This window comes from Balaenoptera borealis (genome assembly GCF_965194805.1).
Source record: "Balaenoptera borealis genome assembly, chromosome: 12".
NCBI classification, from domain to species: Eukaryota; Metazoa; Chordata; class Mammalia; order Artiodactyla; family Balaenopteridae; genus Balaenoptera; species Balaenoptera borealis.
Window position 1 is genome coordinate 95,020,899 of NC_138869.1, and position 12,479 is coordinate 95,033,377.

General features: G+C 39.4%; 1 protein-coding gene across 2 annotated transcripts in view; it reads right to left on the reverse strand.

Annotated features, from left to right (window-relative positions):
* Nucleotides 1-12,479, reverse strand: part of RNF144B (ring finger protein 144B) — an 867,397-nt gene that overhangs the window by 558,038 nt on the left and 296,880 nt on the right. The window contains exon 1 of one of the 2 annotated variants that reach the window (XM_082346412.1): nt 8,589-10,206. The exons of the other annotated variant lie outside the window; for it this stretch is intronic. The gene's annotated coding sequence lies outside the window, so the exon portion shown is untranslated. Of the gene's footprint in view, nt 1-8,588; nt 10,207-12,479 lie in introns of those variants that run through there. 2 annotated transcript variants of the gene reach the window in all.

Below are 12,479 nucleotides of genomic sequence, written 5' to 3' on the forward strand. Positions count from 1 at the left end.
ACAACATGGTTTGAAACCTGGATATCAGCTGAACTTTATGCCAGGCCTAGTCCCAGGCTTTTCAGTTATTTACATAAGTCAATCCATTTTACTTTTTGCATAAGTCAGTATGAGTCATCTCCAACCAAAAGAGTTCTGAGTAATATAGAGCTTTTCTGGATTTTATTCTTTCTAAGCACATCACAGTTCCTCCAACTATTCTTTAAATGACATGTCTTGCTAGCTTTTCACCAACTCAATAAACTCACTGCTTGACCTGTTCCAGTGAGAATGAGCTTCATAAACTCTTACCAGAACTAAAACCAAATTACAAGATGTTCACCATTAACTGATCTGAATATGGTTAACTATCACCTCAACTCAATATTACATGAATAATATTGTGATGGTTAATTTTCTATGTCAATTTGGCTAGGATATGATACCCAACTGTCTGGTTAAACACCAATCTAGATGTTGCTGTGAAGGGTAGACTTTGAGTAAAGCAGATTACCCTCCATAATGTGGGTAAGCCTCATCCAATCCATTGAAGGCCTTAAAGAAAAGATGGAGGTCCCCATAAAAGAAAGGAATTCTGACTCCAGACTGCCTTCACACTCAAAACTGCAACACTGACTCCAGCCAGAATTTCTAGCTTGCCTGATTTCAGACTTACCAGCCATCCACCAATTAATGCATGTATGTCTATGTGTGTATGTGTGTCTGTGCGTGTGTCTGTGTCTGTGTATACTACTGGTTCTGTTTTCTTCTACTCTGCTGATTCAAATAAGGATATAATACTCTTTCCTTATGTAGAGCTCTCAGACAATAAAGATACTCAATCCTTTTACTTGCATGAAGACTCCCATCTTGTAACTGCTCAATTCATTGTTTTAAACTAAGCTCTTTATACTTTACATGTAGGCCTACTACCATGATTTCCATCAACTGAGATTCTTTTTTTAAAGATTCCTTCATCTAGAACATTCATTAAGGTTCCCAGTTTGGGACCTACACACATTTGGTAAGAAGGCTTTGATCTCTTCATTCTAGTAATTAGAAAAATGTTCATTAAACTATAGCTTATATTGGAGCCCTGTTGCACACAACTCAAGGCTCCCATCAATCAGTATCCTACTGTATGAGCTCTTTAACCAGTTGTTAATCCACCTAACAGGATTATCACCCAGCCTAAACTTCTCCTTCTTGCCTGCAAGAATATAAATGTTTCTAATGCATGCCTTGTGGAAATAAAATAGCCTATGTTCACAGAATTCTTTCCATCTTTGAATCTAATAACCTATGTAAAAATAGTTACTTTGACATAAATTATTCTTTGTGGACTCATTCTGGTTTTAAATGGTCAGTTTTTCTTTCGTGAAGAGTCCTCATAAACAATTCATCTAGAATTTTGCCAGAGTGCCATCAAAATACTACCATAGGGACTTCCCTGGTGGCACAGTGGTTAAGAATACGCCTGCCAATGCAGGGGACACAGGTTCAATCCCTGCTCCGGGAAGATACCACATGCCGCGGAGCAACTAAGCCCATGCGCCACAAGTACTGAGGCCTGCACACCCTAGACCCCACACACCACAACTACTGAGCCCGTGTGCTACAACTACTGAAGTCCACATGCCTAGAGCCCATGCTCCGCAACAAGAGAAGCCACCAGAATGAGAAGCCCGCATACCACAATGAAGAGTAGCCCCCGCTCGCCGCAACTAGAGAGAGCCCACGCACAGCAACGAAGACCCAACGCAGCCAAAAATAAATAAATAAATAAATAAATAAATAAATAAATAAATTTATCCAAAAAATAAAAACAAAATGTGCATAGTCTATATAATAACAACCATGTTATACAAATCAGCAAATCTCTTCACTGAAAGAAAAGCCTAAGAAAATACACCGAAAATAATATGGTTGTGACACACTAGATACTGAATTTCTTATAAAGAGTGTGAATTACTTTTACAAGTAAAAGAATAATAACAAGTTCTATTTTAAAGAATGGGTTGAGGGGTTCTGTTTTTTACCAAAACTTACAGGATCTGGGCGTATTTTTATAATAGCAAGTTAAAAAGTCAAGAAAAATGATGACAGTGATCACAATTACAGAATAACATGAGAGGGAGAAAGATAATGAGTCAGTCAAATTATGTTATAACCTATAAAACCTAAGAAATGCTCTCCTTTTTTTCACCACCACCACCCCCCAAAAATACATCTTCCTAATTGTGTTCTGCCTTACTTTCTTTTCAGCCATACTTAAAGGCATTGTCACTGCTCCTTAAAAGGATTTCAGTCATGAATTAATGGTTAAATCATAGTTAGCTCATAGCAGAGCCTGGAGCATGCAAGACTGATAAATTTTATTAAGGATGAGAGATAGAAGGAGAAGATAATTTGCCATATGTAAAGCAGCCCCCCTTCACTTCTGAAATGCATCCCTGTGAGTCCTGAACACAGAATTCATGTGAATGTAGGAACTATCAATACACACTTAACATACTGAATTCTTTTTATGAAACCATACTGTCAGAACTAATACCATTCTATGCGTAGCAGCAGTGAGTAAACCCATTCTGACTTGAGCCTTGTAATATATTAGTGATTTCCTTGAGCATTCCTCCAATAAAAAGTGTCATGAGATGTTCAATATCTCCAATGGTAGAAATATATAGCATGAGATGAGAAAAAAAGTGATTCCCATATAGAAGAAACTAAGATTGTGCTGTGACCCAACATATATTTATTAATAAAACTACACTGACAGTGAGAAAACTAAATCCCAGATATCAGACTTTTAGAAAAAGGCAATTTTCCAGATCCCATATGTAGAGGTAGGATAAGGGGTATAAAAGGCATACGTATATGAGAAGAGAAGGACAAGTTAATGCAGAGGGTGTTTCCCTGAGAGTTGTCTGAGAGGTGACAAATCAATGAAGTATAATAAAATGAGGTTCAAGGACAGGAGAGACTAGATTTGCATTGAACTGATCAGTGGGCTAGAGACAAAATGACTGATGGGTAGTGGGATAAGGAAAACAAAGCAAAGAGCAAAGCAGAGAAGATAAGATGAAAGTGTTCAGGAAAGGAAGTCCGTTAGTCCAAGGATAGAGAAGAAATTCCCTTTTAGTCCTTAAAACTTCCCTACTTAGCTTAGGAGAAATAACTAAAATTTATCATCACATGTTAAAGAAAACATATTCATTTCATTTTATCTCCCCAAAATTAAGTGATAAGTGACTGTTGACTTGTTTTTTCATAAGAAGAATAAAAGATGAACTTTAAACCAGTGAATTGTCTCCTAGTACCTTCTCTTCTCCCACGCTGCCCAATCCTTAATGATCCTTCTATAGAACTCGGCCCCCAGGCTCCACTCTGCTTCTCACTATAGAATACTGACCTCTAATTAAGGATTTTGCTAATACCAGGGTTAATCAGCTGAAATATAGTTTCGGTGTAGTTATAATACTGCTCCGAATTCAGAGAAAGTTGGATAAATCAGTACCTATAAACACAGCCATGAGAGGACATACTGCTCTGAGTGATTCAAAATTGGCTTCTGAGTCTATTTTGACTACATGACTTTTTCTATCACAAATATATAGGATTCTCAGGCTGAGATGATTTTCTTCTTATAGTGTTTTTCATGACCTTTAAGTGTCTCTAAATGTCCATACAGATTTATTAAAAAGAAATGTAAATATTAGTCTCAACAATAATAGAGCCATTTGACAATACATGCCTGTTGGTGTGATGCAACGGGAAGTACATAACATCACCTGTGGAGAGTTCTGGGCTTAAAAATGCTTATCTTGAAGCTAATCATGCAGAAACAACCAGACAAATCCAAATTCAACCAAACAATCGGACTTGACTCTGCAAAACTGTCAGTGTTATAAAAGACCCTAAAAAACCGATGGGAGAATCATTCCAGATTAAAAGAAACTAAATAGACATGACAACTAAATGCCAAGTGTGATCCTTACTTGGATCACTAGATTGAAAAAAGAATAACTAAATGGTATTACAAGGAGAGTTGGGAAATGTGAATATAGACTGAATGTGATATAATAATAATAGTATGTCAATGATAAATTGGGATAATTTATTGTGCTTATGTAGAAGAATGTCTTTGTTCTTAGGAAACATGTCCTGAGCTATTTAAGAGTGATGTTTGCAATTTCCTTTCAAACTGTTTAGAAAAAAGAAAAAGAAAGTGTAAAAAGTGTAAAAAAGAAAGATATGCATATGCATATCTTACATATGCATAGAGAGACACACAGACAGACAGAGACAGAAACAGGGAGAAAAATCAATGTGGCAAAATGTTAACAATTGATAAAGAATATATTGGTGATCATAGTATTTAACATTCTTTCAATTTTTCTATAGGTATTTTTTTTTCAAAATAAGATTGGGAAAAACACATGCAAAACAAATAATACATAATCCTGTGATATAATGGGGGAAGCTTAGAAGTCCAAAAACTGGGTTGTGAATACAGCTCAGACAGATGTGTCTTGGTGACCCTGGACAAGTAGCCTAACTTCTTGGGGCTTTAGTTTCCCCTTCTATAATGTAAGGTAGATAAACTGAATCATCTCCAAGGCCTCTTCCTGTAATATTAGTAGGCACTTGGGAATAAAAATAGTCACGTGCCTATGCATGTGAGTGTATGTTGACATATGCAGATAGCATAATAAAATTGCTATTTCTCTTCATAAAATTACTCCCTGGTAATTTCATAATTTATAAATTATTCCTCCTCAGCACCTTGGCTAATTGTGTGTGTTTAATGATATTAGCTCACTTGGCACTAAAATTGTGTTTCTTGTTCCAAGAATCAGAGCTCTTATCTACCTTAAAAAAAAAGAATTCTACACAAAATAGCAAAGAAAAAGGAAAAAAGGATATAAGAGAGAAAGGAGGAAGGGAGGGAGGAAAGAAGGGAGAAGGGGAAGAGGGAAAGGGAAGGAATGGAGGGAGGAGGGGGAAGCAGGGGAGGAAGAAAGAATTCCAAGCTGAGGGCTGCTCCAAAGAAGTGTATATTTAACACCAGAGCTGGATTGCAAAATGGGAACTAAGGTTCCTATTTAGTATCACAAATCCCCCAGGTGATCATCTCCAATTGAGAGTTGGAATGGGACCATCAGCCATTCTATTAACCCATATATATATATACATATATATATCTAACACATATATGTATATATATATATCTAACACATATGTGTAAAGCTCAACCATGTCAACTAGGAACCAAAACAATGAATGGAAGCAAAAATGGACAGTCCCAAGAAAGAGAGTAGACCAGTTTTTTAAAACTGTACATATAACTTTCCCAAAACTCCACCTGATGCACCATTTTCCACGATTAGAAAGTTTCTAAGGCTATCAATAAGTAGACCAATTTGACCAATACCCTTAGCTGAAAAATAAAAACAGAACAGAAGAAGAAGCTTCTGTTTATCTTTTTAAAATGCAGGAGAGCAGCACAAAAACTCTATGTTCAAAAAAGTTAAAATTTTTAAAAATCACTCTAACTTAATTTTTTACTCTATACTTTTTTGTATGTTCTGGTTTTTTAGACAATATGCTTTTTACTACTGCTTATTCTGATTTTTTGCTATGGCTACGGATTATCTTTTAAAATAAATTTAAACCCTTAAAAGGAAACAAAAAACCTCCATGTAAAATAGCATCATTATTTACCTCTGTTTGAGATGAAGAAATTTCCAGAACTATCATAAACTGAGTTGATAAATATATTGACATCCATAAAGTGATTCTGTAATTGGAAATTTTTTGAAACATGAGAAATTAATTTTAACTAATGTGAGAGTATAGTCACTCTTCCCATCATTGGAAGATTGCTTCTCTGTTTACTTTCATTATTCTTGGTGACCTGCTTTGGAGATGCCATGAACCCACTGAAGAAATTTTTTTTAAATTCTTTGAATTCCATCATATGGATACATGACCTTGTCATTAGCAAGAAGAGAAATGATTGTGGCAGAATCAAGTCGTATTCTATCCAGCTCTCCATCAAGGGGACTGAAGCCCACCCTCTCTCCCAATCTCACCCTCTTTATTCTGCCCCCATTTTCCTCACCTATGCAATAGCCCAAAAAAAGCCCATAAAAGGATTCTTACCCACCCACCTTGACAGTGTGTCCTTGGCAATATTTCAAATGCAGTCTAGATGAGGATTTACTTTATCATAGTGACTGCCCACTTGTGAAGGAATTGAGCACACCCACTCAGAAGTTAAACCTGTCATGGCAGCTTTCTATTGGAGCTTCTACTTCTTTGCCTGGGCCAATAAGGGACACAGAAACTTGCCTGGAATCATCAAAAAGAGTCTACCCAGACCAGCTATTCAACAACACTAAGAGTTTTAGTAAGACAACAAGAGGATACGTTAAAACCCACACACTGAAGTAAGACCCACAAGCACACACTTGTATAAACCAATAATAGAGATTACACAACATCTACTACTTCAAAACCAGTTCCTCCTCATCCAGCAAACAGTCTCTTCTCCTTTCCAACCTGAATTTTTCCAGAGTGTGCTGATCCTCTTCTGCTGGTCCTATCTTGCTCTGGAATACCTTCAGTATGCTTGTCCCTAAGAGCTGTCCCCAAAGCTCAAGCTTTTCATCCATAAAGGCTAAGCAACTCATTTTAAATCATGAGTCTTTATAAATTGATTCCTCCAGGAGATTTTTCTCCCATCAATATGCTGTGCAAAATGTACAAAGTGTGCAAAATGTTGACTGCTGCCTTTACTTATTAATAGAAATGACTGCTTGATTCTGTAGCTCTCTCACTCACTTTTTTACAAATACCACCCTGATTCATCCTTCCTCCACCATGACCAGTATTCTGTGTGGTGTGATAATAAAAGAGCATTTTAACCCCCTTTAGCCAGGAAACACAATTTCTTATTCGACCTTCATTGGATAATATTGTGACTGTCCTTGGGTAATATTTCCCCCAATGATAGCAGCAGTCTGAGAATGTCACTGGCGAGCATCACCTAATATATGGGGGCTACACTACACTGGCAGGCACCCCAGCCCAAACTGCTGCATGAGCCATTCTGGGTGGCATGCAGGGTGACTGATATTCACATGCACCCTGATCATCATCCTACTCTCATGAGCACATCTCCCTTCTCCACAGGCCTTCTTCCCAACAGCTCAGGTCCTGGAAGTTTGGCCTCTTGATAGAGAGAGAGAGACATACCTATATATATGGATATAGCTAAAGCACTGATGTGACTTTAAGATCACCAGAACACCCAGTCCAAGTTCTTCCTCATCCTTAAAATTCTCCATAAAACACATTGCTCTGCCCTGCACAGGAAAATACTAGGTACATCTTGTGTAAGTCATCATCCTCATATTATTTCTATATAAAAGGCAAATAAATTACAGAATGTCTCCCCACCACCCACCAACATTCTCTGGTGGATCTCACTCATAAGTAGAATTTAAGGCCAAAATACAGACACTGTTCAAGAAAGAACAAACCTAGTGACCCTTCCTATGCTAAGCAGCCAATCGTAACAGCGGAGCCAACACAAAGAGTGTGGCCCCATGGACAGGGAAGGAGTAACAATCCAAAAGAGAACTATTTTTTACCTGAGCAGTGATACAACAGCTGAGAATTACAAGAGTTCATGTAAACAAAATAGTTGGAGCAGTTTGGGGAAAATTAGCAGTAACTACAACCAATTGACAAACCAATAGACATAGAGTCCTGAATAACTTCATTTACACGGTCAGAGCAGAATCCTAGTCAAAGCTAAGGGGAAGTTTAAGCAAAGCAAGAGCAGAGGCCACTGGCTGAATTGCAACACCATCATTATACCTTTAGGGTTCAATGCACATTGTATAGTATGTCCTGAACTTTTTATATATATATATATATACACACACACAACAAAGTCATCTATCTGTAATCAATATTTTGATTGGCTACATTAAATAATCAATCTTGATTAAAGGCTATAGCCAAGTCTCATTAGCTGCCGTGTTTCCCCTTTGATTTTTATTGGCTTGCTGGACTGTTTGGCCATTTTCACTAACTTCAGTTAAGGAAAGAGAAAGAGGCAGAGCTTTTAGAATTAGATGAAAACCTTTTGCCCTATTCCTGCAAGTCTTTCTTCCTGTTAAATTGTATTTTCTGGCTTAAAATAAAGTCTCCAATGATTATGCCTGTCATTATTTTAAAAATAATAATTAGTTGTTAAGGAATAAAAAGCACAAAGCATGTATATTTATTTCTCTGTCTTTCCCCTCCACTCAATGGCTATAAAAGGGCAATGATAGTCCCACAGAAACAGGGGTTCTTTTAACTGCACCAGAAAATGCATTTAAAAACCTAAACAAGCTAGCTGCGGCCATATCTTTGTTTGGCAACCTGAGTATTCTCTTCACTTAGTCCTGCTCATAGCAACACACAAAGGATTACTCTGCAGCCAGGGATAATAGCTGATCCCATAATCCGGCACTAACACTTAGAAAGGTTAATTACCCTATTAAAATCTTAGACATTACTAAGAAAATCTTTGTATAAACCTTTTAACTCACAACAAACGCAGCCTCCTTGGTGCCTTCGGTTTGTTACGCAATAAAGCTCTTCGCCCTCCCACACTTTTCACCACTGTTTCCGGCATCTTCAAGAATATCCAGATGCACACACACAACGGTGCACACACGTCAGCAAACCTGCACCGAGCAACGGAGTCGAAGCTTCTTCCTTATACAAAGGCAGAAAGTGGGAGTGTGGTTGGAACAGATAAAGTAAAAACTCCTCCTGTCTATAAATTGGCTGCATCAGAGATTAAGCAGCAGTGAAAAAAACACTCAGTGATTCAAAGGCTGTTGCTGTGTCAGAAACCAGAGGTACCTAAGAAGATTCAGGTTGTAATCCCCGCACAAACTATATGCCCAATAGGTGAAATGATGAGGAGGGTTGAATTCTTGATGCTTAGTGTCAAAGTTTCCCTCTGGAGTATAATACTAGCGATTAGACTTTAGGGACACCTCTGTGTTTTCATTTCCACACTCACTATCGGTCTGTCATAGTTCCCTTTCTTCTGCACTGTTGCTTCCTTCTCAGATTTCTTATCACACTTTTGAGGAGAACCCATTGATCTCAAGACATAAACATAATCAAACAGAAGAAGCAGAGACTCAAGAAAATAGGGTATGTCGGGACTTCCTTGGTGGCACAATGGTTAAGAATCCGCCTGCCAATGCAGGGGACACGGGTTCGAGCCCTGGTCCGGCAAGATCCCACATGCCGTGGAGCAACTAAGCCCGTGCACCGCACCTACTGAGCTTGCGCTCTAGAGCCCGCGAGCCCAACTACTGAAGTCCGTGTGCCACAACTACTGAAGCCTGTGCACCTAGAGCCCGTGCTCTGCAACAAGAGAAGCCACCGCAGTAAGAAGCCCACACACCGCAACGAAGAGTAGCCCCCGCTCGCCACAACTAGAGAAAAGCCCATGCGCAGCAATGAAGACCCAACACAGCCAAAAATAAATAAATAAATTTATAAAAAGAAAGAAAATAGGGTATGCCATTTATAGGACAAACAAAAACACTGGACCCCCTCCATCCCTCTTGTCAATTACAGTATTTCACTGTGTCATCAAACAACCCTTATCAAATGTCCTCAGAAAAATGCTGGAATACTGTTGATAATAAATTGGTCAATAGCATGGCCTGTAGAGTCAACATCCCAGCTCCAGACATACTGGCTGCATGAGCCCATCTGTTACTTGAGTTACCTGACTAGCCTAAGCCTCAGATGCCCCATCCATAAGATGGGAACGTCAGTCATCCCGAACGCAGAAGGGCGTTGTGAGACTAACAGAGGAAGCGCATGGTGTGCGTGGCCAAGCACTTAACGCTTAGCCAGTGCTCAGATGTCAGCTGCCCCATGATTATCACGGTGGGTGATAATCAGCTCTTCAGGGAGTGATTTCATCACGCTTGGCCACGCCTGGACAGCAGGCTGATGTCCAAATGAGTAGGCACTTTAAGAGCAAGCAGTCACTTGCCCCTAAGAGCTAGTGAGTAGGTCAGGTTCCTAAGCAGGTTTCTTCATTTTTTCCAAGCAAAGTTTTGATAAACTTAACGACAGACATACAAAGACGGTAACACATGGCGGGGGCGGGGGCGGGGGGTGGGTGTGGGTAAGTTTACAAAACTGGTAGAACTAGAAGACTCACTTCCCTAACCTTACTCTATTATCCCGACCACCCAATAACTGGTTTGCTTTATTTCTCCTGCTACCGTCTTTTGGCTCTAGTTTCACCTACTGTCTTAAAGAACCACAAAGAGAAAAGACTTTCCTATTTAAAAAAAAAAAAAATTGCAAATGAGAAGCTTAAACAAATCTAATTTTAATGAAAGCCCAAAACTGCTCCAGTAGTACCAGCACTTCCCAGCAAGAGAGTTCTTTGCATTTCCAGGTTTGTATAGAATTGGTTTTTATAGAATTGCCAAAGAAAATGTGGACCTATAAATGGTATAAGTAATACAAGCATGGCAATGAAGTTATGGTCGAAACTTCAGAACAAAAAAGAACACCTTTGACGCCAGCAGCAAAGGCCTTTCCCTCACTGCTTTCACAGCGAGGAGTCTAGAGTTTTCTACTGGGGCATTCGGTTCTTGATGAATGCAGAACTGCAGACCCAAATCCCTCGCAAAACCTTCACCTCTGGGTCAGTAGAAAGCTAAAGCTAGTGCTTTAACTGGTTACGAGTAAGCAAATTCAGTCTATTTTTCATGCGTGTAGCAATCTTGCTCTTTAGACTCTGGAAGAAAATTTCCAAGTGGTTGAAATAAGATCCAGTAAGGAAGTAGTCTGGATGTTCAAAATTCTTCCTTCCTGATATTGTCAAAACAGTCATTTTCTCTGGTTCTACAATGCTTTGTTTCTCAAGTGTTACTATCTACCAGTCTCAAGTATGCCGATGTGTCTATTCGCCAGGACTTCCATGGCCACAGGTGGGTGGACTAGCGGTTTGTTTGCACTTACTTGTCAGCGTAGATCTAATTCAACCCTTTCATTTTAAAGGAAAGGAAAGAAAATTGAGACCAGGGGCTGAAGGTACTTTTCCAAGATCATGCTGCTAGAGTGGTAGAACTTTCAACTCTAAATCCGGTGGAGTCTAGTGACTGTTCCACTATACTAAGTTATCCACTAGTCATTTGCTTTTTCCATTCTTTAAAACTAGGAACGATTGTGGACAGTGGTCTCCAGTGTATCTTGCTGGACAGGCAAATCATCAAAGTTTTGAAATCCGCATTACAATGCTGCTGTGAAGTTTTGAAGACTGCATAATAGTACTAATAATTATAATAATAATGCACTCAATAATGCTTCCTAAGTGTCAGGCCTGGTTCTCAGTGTGTCGTATGTATTAACTCATTTAGTCCTCAGAGCACTGCCATTTTACAGATGAGGAAACCAAGGTACAGAGTTCAGGTAAATTTAACAAAGTCAAGCAGAGCCAGGAAGTGGCGGACCCAGGTTTGAACACATAAGGCCTCCAGAATACATGCTCATAACTGCTCCGCTAAACTGGCTCCCTAATCTAAGCTTCAGGGCAGGAGTTTATAATATACACATAAAAATTGCTGGCAGTCAATTAAAATATGACGCTTAACCAAAGAAAATACCATAAGGAGCAACCTCAATGCCTAAGTTTATTTCTTGCCCGTGATCACTGGATCTGGCCTCTTACATACCCTGCATCTCTCAAGTCATCAGCCTCTGTGATATTTTCCAGTTCTGGCAAACCATTTGTAACCTACGCATAACCTCTTGGCCTGTCCAGAGTAGACTTAACTGCGACGCAAAACAGCCCTGGGTCCACGACCTCCACCACCTTCTTCTTAGGCCCTCAAGCAGAAAAAACAGTGGCCTTGCTTTTGTAACCAGTTTTATTCCTGTGTACAAGCAAGAAGGGTAGGGGGCAGGAGGGGAGAAGGTCATGGAAGGGAAGATATTAAAACAGTCATCATAAAAGGAAGACATGAGCTGCTGATATCTTCGAGACCGACTCCAACCATTACTCCCATCCATTACCTTCACTCAGCTCTGCATCAACTCTGAACACCAACCATGTGACATGCAATATTATCGGGTATTAAGGACAAAATGATGACGAAGGAGATCACATACTAGAGTAGAAGGCAGACACAGAAGGAAATAGGTAGAAAACAATGTGTCAGGTACAGAGCGAGGTTCACTCACAAATGATTTATGGGAATGTACAGGAAGAGCACCTAAATCATCACAGTCAAGGAGTGAGGGGCCAGGTCAATAACTGAAACAGTTGTTATCACATCTGCTTCTCTGGCAGCCTGTGTGTTTCTGCTTTGAGTCGTGCCCAGTGTGGATGCTGAGCGGGGCTGGAGAAGGCAGTTTGCTCAGGGTCCCCGCTGCTGCCAGTTCTCCACATG